The sequence below is a fragment of the Odontesthes bonariensis genome, chromosome 11 (assembly GCF_027942865.1).
Source record: "Odontesthes bonariensis isolate fOdoBon6 chromosome 11, fOdoBon6.hap1, whole genome shotgun sequence".
Taxonomy (NCBI): domain Eukaryota; kingdom Metazoa; phylum Chordata; class Actinopteri; order Atheriniformes; family Atherinopsidae; genus Odontesthes; species Odontesthes bonariensis.
Window position 1 is genome coordinate 30523354 of NC_134516.1, and position 8666 is coordinate 30532019.

Consider the following 8666-nt stretch of genomic DNA (forward strand, 5'->3'; position numbering starts at 1 on the left):
GCTAGGGGTAATAAAAGTGTTATTTATGAGGACGGTAATAAAAACGTCATTTATGAGAGGCAATAAATGACGTGTGACCTTTGACGTGTGACCTTTGATGTACTTTGATGTACGTATTTCCGGGTACGTCAAAGGGTTAGCTATATCATGTGGCAGAGGGGGTGGTTTAGGGGGGTTTGTATTCACAGTATTTGATTCTCACAGCGGGTGTCAGCGAATGGTCAGACATTTGGTTTTTCTACATTTGGCTTCAAAGGGGTCGTTATTAGTACAATGAGATAGAATGAAAAAACATAGTTATATGTAAATTGTCCCCATGACTTTAAGAACCAATGAGATGACAGGAGGGTGGGGTTTTGGTAATGGATAAAAACCCTGACGGGTCCACGTGTAGAGAGCGACAACGTTGTGAAAGATAGCTGATTCACAATGAGTAGGACAAGGAGCCGTGCGGTTAAAGAAGAAGAAGAAGAGAAATCTTCCCAAGCGACGGAGCGTTTATTTACTCGGCGCTCTCTCATTTGTGAGACACCGGTAACGATATATCAAGATCCTCCACTGATACCAAATGCACCGAAAAGGAGTATGGTGTTCTTGTGCAGGACCCAGCAACCCCCGCCTGAATCTCTACATCAAGAATGGTCGTTGGAGTCCTATGGAATGCAAGGAAAATGGGGGTATGTGTTCAAGTATGAAACAGGCGACCTCTGTCTGTATCAGCTCGATGCGGATGATGAGAAGCTGGGACCCCTGACCAGTGTGGGCACGCTAACCTCCAACGACTGGGGAGTGTTGAAGCTAGCAACCCCCCGTTCTCCTGGAGGTTTGGATCCATCTGAGAATGCGACAACCGTGAAGGAAGACCCTGGAGAAATCAAGGGGGCATCTGCAGCTAAACGCCCGAGATTGATGACACCTCTAAATGACATCGAGCTAGCCCAAAGAAGGATGGCTTTCAATGCGGTGTGGCAATCGAGAACAGCCGTCACTGGTCGCTGGTTCTTTCGTGCAAGCTACCGGAAACCTAATGAGAAGGATGACGCTGATCTTTTTGTTCTTGAGTGTTTTAACTCAGACTGTGGTGTGTTTAGGAGGGTGCTAGCAATACCTCGAGCTGCATGGGTGGACAAGATGAAAGAAATAGCGGATCGAATTTCCTTGCTCTTCCGGAGCTGTCAGAATTGGGTTGAAATTCTGGCAGTCAAGAAGACTCTGGCTCTATAGACACGCCTCCAATGAGGTGTTACCTCATCATCCTCCACCCCCCAAACATTAACCACACCCATTCCTCCAGGTTTATAAAAGAGACACTCCATCACACACTCTTACCCAGCGATCGAGACAAGGAACAGGATGAGAACTAATGCGCAGAAGACAATGTCAGGGGAGATCCCTGAATGCAGTTCACTGGAGACTTCTCCGACGATCTTGGTGCAGCCTGGGAGCCCGACAGCATCACCGCAGTCTGGATCACCAGACACTGGTAGATACAGCATGGAACCGTATCACCCTCCTTCACCGTCGCCTTCACCCGAAAACTTCTCCTCCTCCTCCTCTTCTCTCGAGATTGAGTTCTCCTCCACGGCACCTGATGACTGCGTCTTAACGCTCTACCGGGTAGGATCAAGCATCAACACCATGGCCATAACACCAGAGGAAGTTGAGTTTGACGAGCAGGAGGACTCCCAACTTCCATCAGGCCAGGGTGCATCGGCAGGCACTCAGGATGACCGTGGAGCGGAGGACGTGGATGGAAGAGGAGAGGGCGAGGATGAATTTGATGGGTGGGTGCACGCAGGCTTCATCAAAGTTGTAAAAATTGCCGTGTTGCATCTCTTGAATGAGACCATCAAAAAATTCATGGTGGAATGTTGCTACGGGTGCAGCGTGGACCATCCCAGTTTACGGCAACATCAGTGTAAGGATGTGGTGGAGGATGATTTCTTCCATACCAACTACTATAGACTGATGCGTGAACTTTATAATCAACGATTCGTTGCTTCTATTCAGCATCTTCTGACTGCGCGCAGGATTCGTGAAGACGATGGGAGAGTCAGGGCTGTGGCAGAAGCTTACTTGTATGAACTGACGCTGATGAAACAAATCTATACTCCTATTCAGGATATGTACGAGCAGTTGATTGGAGAGGATGCAGAGAAAATGCAGCAGCTTCAAACCATGACAAAGTTTTGGGAGGGTTGAAGGAGAGGGTTATAACTTCTTTTATTTTTTTCACTGACTCATTTTATAAATGTTTAGACTAGTGATGTAATCATGTGTGATGTTGTTATACCATCTAACTTTTTTTTATGCTTTTTCATGAATATGTATATGTGTGTGTGTGTGTGTGTGTGTAATAAAAAGATAACGTTGAAATATAGTTGCGTTTTATGTTTTTCATCAGTACATCTGTGAACCTGCATAAGACAAGATGACTGAAGAGAGATTAATGAAAAAGGTTTACTACGATCCCGGCTGCCCAGGTAGTTTTGGAGGAGTAGAGAGCTTACGTAAAACTGTACAGTATGAAAATGGTGAGAAAGTTACACGTGAAAAAGTTCAAGAGTTTTTATCAAAGCAAGACACGTATACTCTCCATAAACCCGCGAGAATACATTTTCCGAGAAATAGAGTTTTTGTCACTAGCCCTTTAAAGCAATTCCAGGCAGATCTCTGCGACATGCAGGCCCTGGCGGAACACAACGATGGTTATAATTACCTATTAACAGTTATTGATGTATTTTCAAAAAAGGCATACGTTCGTACTCTCAAGAGAAAAACCGCTGCAGAGGTGGTGAGGGGTTTTGAATCTGTTTTTAGAGAAAGTGAGACACCTAAAAAACTTCAAACAGATGCTGGTAAAGAATTTTTTAACAAGAAATTTAAGGCTTTATTAGAGCACCATAACATTAAACATTTCGCCACGCCTAGTGAAGTAAAAGCATCAGTGATTGAGAGGTTTAACCGGACTTTAAAATCGAGGATGTGGAGATTTTTTACTGCTAACAACACCCGTTGATACCTGGATGTCCTGCAGGATCTTGTGAAAAGTTACAACCATAGTTACCATTCAAGCATCGGAATGTTACCAATGCAGGTGACTTTAGAAAATACCCTTCAAGTGTTTAAAAACCTGTACGGAAGTACTTCAGGTCAGCGACGTCCAGACACCAAGATGAGATTTAAAATAGGGGATAGTGTAAGAATATCTAAACTGCGAGGTGTGTTTGACAAAAAATATGAACAAAGTTATACAGATGAGGTGTTTACAGTGAGTGACCAGATTGCCCGATCTCCTCGTGTATACAAACTCAAAGATTTTGATGGAGAACCTATCGAGGGCTCCTTTTATGCGGAGGAGCTCCAGAAAGTCCAACTGAGTAAAGATAAGATGTACCAAGTGGAGGAGGTGTTAAAACGACGCACCGTCAGAGGTGTAAAACAGGTCTTTGTCCGCTGGAAAAACTGGCCCGAGAAATTCAACAGCTGGGTTAGAGCCGGCGACCTTTGCGGTATATAAGAGATGACTTCACCACCGCCCTCACCATTGACTTTACACCATGAACCGAACGGTAGAGGACGAAGGGTTTTATATCACCCTGCCGTCTAATGCCAGTCTCAACGTTTTTAAGAATAATTCTAGCTCAAGCTTCCGTGTCGACTTGGCCCAACACATCGACTTACAGGGTTCGTGGCAGGTTGCCTTAACAGAAATTTCTTATCCACACACATGGCACAATGTTCCGAGGGGTCAGGCTTATTTTGAGTGGAAAAAGACGGGTGCGGAAAAGGTCCACCGTCAGAATATAGGATGTGGGTACTTTAAAGATTTGTATCAACTCAGGGCAGAGATTGAGGGTCACCTTAGAAAAATAGATTCTGATATCTATCTCCAGCTAAATACGGTTGAAAATAGACTTATGTATCAGGCCGGTGGCCAGTATAATCTGCGTTTTTATCCACCAATGTGCTACATGTTAGGTGTAGAGCAGGGTAATTGGATCATGTTTGATACAAGGGTGGCACCTCACCCGATGGATTTAAAATCAGGTTTCTACCAGCTTTATTGTTACAGCGATGTGGTTGCCCCACAAATTGTTGGTGATGCGTACGCACCTCTCTTACGAACAGTTAGAGTAGAGGGGAAGTTTGGTGATATAATCACGCATACTTTTAACCCAGTCAACTATCTACCTGTAGCAAAGAGACACATTGAAAACATTCAGATCGAGATCAAAACAGATCAAAATGTTCCGGTAAATTTTACTTACGGGAAAACCATTGTGAGATTACATTTTCGACCGGTGAAAACGCAACACGTTATGAAATGACGATCATTCAGTCGGATATCACAGAGAGAGTAAGACATCAAGCAAACGTTAAGCCAGAGGTGATACCTGTATCAGAAAAAACAAAACAAAAACAAAACGATAACGAGACACAGCAGCATGGTTAAAATGAACATGCGGGATGACCCGCACCGTTTTGTGAACTATTACCAAAACCAGGTCGGAGGAACTCTGCCAGGCTTTTACGGAGCACCTGTAATGTACGGTCGGGGGATAGGGTCTATTTTTTCAAAATTATTTCGCTTTGTTGCGCCCTTAGTTAAAAGAGGTTTCGCTATAGCTAAGCCGCATCTGAAAACAGCGGCTACAAATATTGCGTCAGATGTCGTAGGTAAAGCCATGAGGAAAATATCGGGTTCTACAGACACGGGTGGTCAGGAGGGGTCGGGGGTAATGGTTATGTCACGAAGACCTAGGAAGCGACCACCGGGTGAACGTGTGAGGAGAGTACAAATACAGAAGGCGGCTAAAAAGAAGAAGTCAGTTGGAAAAAACAGACCTAGGGGTAGGAAGTCAGCACGGAAGAGAGATATATTTCACTGAATCATAAAAAGAAAGAGCAGAGGGTGAGAATAAAACATGGCTCTTTTACATCACAAATCCCCTGAATGCACCCTGGCAGAACTGGACTTGTTTTCAGTACCCATGACCCAGCTATCTATCGAGGATAAGGTCTACACAGAAATTATGCCAATTTCCGCCATTACTGAGAACGGACCGATTGAGTTTTTTATACCTGGAGATGGTGAAAAATATCTTGATCTGAATGACACCTTGCTACATCTCCGTGTTAAGATTACCAATGCAGATGGAACTGACCTGGCAAACGATGCACCAGTGGGCCTCATCAATTATCCTCTCAATACACTTTTCAGTCAATGTGATGTTACTCTGGGGGATAGATTAATTTCACCATCCAGTGCCACACATCCTTATAGAGCCATGATTGAGACTTTACTCAACTTTTCTGAAGATACATTAAAGAGTCAGTTCAGCGCAGGTCTTTACTATAAAGATACAGCCGGTTCTGTTGACTCTGTAGTAACCAATAATGGTCCAAACAGAGGATTAAACCAGAGAGCGGCCTCTACAGCTAATTCCAGAGAAGTACATCTAATGGGGCCTCTCCACGGGGATGTCTTTTTCTGTGAGAGACTTCTGCTTAACTCTGTGGATATGAGAATTAAACTAACCAGGGCTAGTGAAGCCTTTTACCTCATGGGTGCTAGAGATTCAACTTTCCGATTGTTGATATTAGGTGCCTCTCTTTTTATCAAAAAAGTTGCAGTCTCCCCAGCGGTTCGTCTAGGTCATACATCAGCCTTAATGAGAGGAAATGCACTCTACCCTTTGTCACGAGTGAATGTGAAAACATACTCCATTCCTGAAAACTCGAGGATATGTAATCAGGAGAATCTCTTTTTGGGCACGATGCCTAAATATATAGTTTTAAGCATGGTGCATCACGAGGCATTCACGGGGAGACGTGACCTCTCACCTTTTAATTTTAAGCATATGGATATAGAATATCTAGCCCTCTGTCAAGATGGTAAACAAGTTCCCGCCAAGGCATTCCAGCCACAGTTCAACCAAGGCATTTCAGTCAGAGAATTTTACAACATGTTCACTGCTACCGGCCGTCATTTAAAAGACCTCCCTCTGAGTATCAGTCGTGACGAGTTTAACGATGGCTACACACTGTTTGTGTTCAATCTCAACCCTGCCGAAGATACAGAGGCGCTGTCACCTGTTTCCAACGGGAATTTAAGATTGGAAATGAGGTTTAGAATCCCTCTTCCTCATACCACTACTCTGATTGTTTACGCGTGTTACGATTCCATTTTGGAGATTAACTCAAGAAGACAGGTGCTGGTGGACTATTATTAAAAAAGAGTGAGCATGAATAACTATGAGATCGACACCCTGCTGCATCACCTACTGGGTGACCTGTTCTGCGGCGTGTGGGCGTGTGACCAGCTCCCCTTACTCACACAAACGTTTACAAAACCAGCCTACTTTATCGTGAACACGCATCCTTCTCACATGCCCGGAGAACACTGGTTAGCTCTGACTTTGGAGGAAAATGGTCAAGCCACCTTTTTTGATTCTTATGGGTTACCGCCAGATTTTGCTCACTACCCGTCAGACACTGTGTCATTTCTGAACGATCGGTCCCGGAAAATATTGTACCATAATCGCCAACTTCAGAACACCCTGTCCATAGTATGCGGTCAGCACTGTATTTACTACCTCTGCCGACGAGCCTGTGGGTTATCTATGCAGGAAGTGTTAACTTCCTACGATGAGGATGTTCTTAAAAATGATGCGATGGTATCTAACTTTGTGAAAAAATATCAGAGATGTATCAGAAACCAAAGTGGTGCATCTTTTCACCACAGAGCCTGCTCTCTACAGATGTTCAAAGACTGTTACAAATTGTGAATGCATGAAAGTGATCATTCCATCCTTTTTTTTTTTTTTTTTTTTTTTTTCAAAAAAGAAGACTGTACACTGAAAAAAAACTGATCAATAAAACTTTTTTTATTGAAAACTAATAATTGTGTGTTTCTATTCATTTCTTACAGAGGTTTAAGGTTAAAAGGTAGTCCACGGGGGAGGTTTTGTCCTTTTACGTAAACTTTGTCCATTTGCAGCCTCATCCCGCTCACCCTGTACTGGTCTTGAAAAATGCGGGGAGAGGGTTATTGTCTTTTTAGGTTTTACAGAAGGGTTTTTCTCCAAACCACTCGGTCCCATTTTGAGGCGTTGGTACTGATCACGGGCTTGTGGGTTGTTCACAGAGGATATGGGTATGTTCAGTTCATTCAGGGTATTAAGAAAACTCACCCACCCCGTCGGCTGCAGGGTTTGGTTTTTCCTCTTAAAAGGGAGCATAAGATTTTTAAGTAAATCAATCAAATGAGATCCTCTGACAACGTGCCCTTGATAAACAAATTCTCCTCTGGCGGTCCAGCCGTTTCTCTCTGATAATTTTCTCAGAATGTATTCCCCATTTCGACGATCACGCTTAGGAAGGATTTTTAGCACATCATTCGCAGTTGCATCCAATTCTATTTGATCGGACTCGTGAACACGATCCGTCTCAGTGGAATCTGATTCAGGTATTGGATCATTAAGGCTTTTACGCTGTAGACTCACAGTCACTCGAGGTTCCTCTATCTCACCTTGTTTGATTAGGGTGAGATATCTTTGTAACAGAGCGTCATATTTCTTAATTTTTTCATAAGAGCTCATTCCTGACTCATCAAGTATAGCTCTCATTTTACCATCCAATTCCTCCTCAGCCGTCTGTCTGATGGAAGTCTCTGGTTGAGTCAAATGTCTGAACTGATGGGGTGAAACGAGAAACATTTTTTGTGCAGTTCTGAGAGACATGATTTTTTTTTTTTTTTTTTTTTATTTATCTTCTGATGATTCCACCGACTAGATCTCCAATTAAGGGTGCGAGAGCTGCTAGAATCGGTAGAATAAAACCTCCTCTTTGGTTTTTGAGAGCCAGCTGTTTACGTTTTAAACCGCTTCTCTTATCAGCCAGCAGTCTGATAACTTTCTTTTGCTTTTTCAATTTCCGATATTGAGCAGGTGACAGTTTAATGTTACCCTTTAAAATATTTAGAGCAATTTCACACAAAGCACGAAGAAAATCCGGTGAACAATGAGTAAGAATGTCTTTACGTTTCTGAGGTGTGGCGTGGTACAGAGCTCTGAGTAAAGGAGCATTCCTTCTTATAAGCGCGGACATCGTGAATTACTCTGCTTTGGGATGTAGACAATTGGCCACTGACCTGGAAGCACACCTGTTCTCAGTCTGTATTGTTCTGGACATGAGTGAGTGAGATCAACAATTAAGTACCCGTGCGGTTCTCTGGTAGCGTCTTCAAAACTTTCCAGGAAGAGAGCCTTCTGCGAAGGGAAGATTTGACGGGCTAGTATATTCACCTGCAATCTATCTCTGGGGTTCTTAAACAACACAAGATAATTACTGTTTAGACTGATGGTGCGACTGTACTTTCCTTGATGAAACACATTCTGAGTCAACATCATAACACTCATGTTTCTATGATGTCTGTACTGTGTGAAAATTTTCACCACTTCAGGATGGTCCGACGCCTGAAAAATAACATCATCCAGAATAACCAAGTGCTTTAGATCAGGAGGAAACAGATTTTCATCTTCAAAGGAGTGAGGCAATCCATCCACAAATTTGATCTTTTTATTCATCCGCTGCAGTTCAGCATACAAAGGTTGGAAAGACGTGTAAATCCACACAATATTGTCAGGTACAACATCCATTAC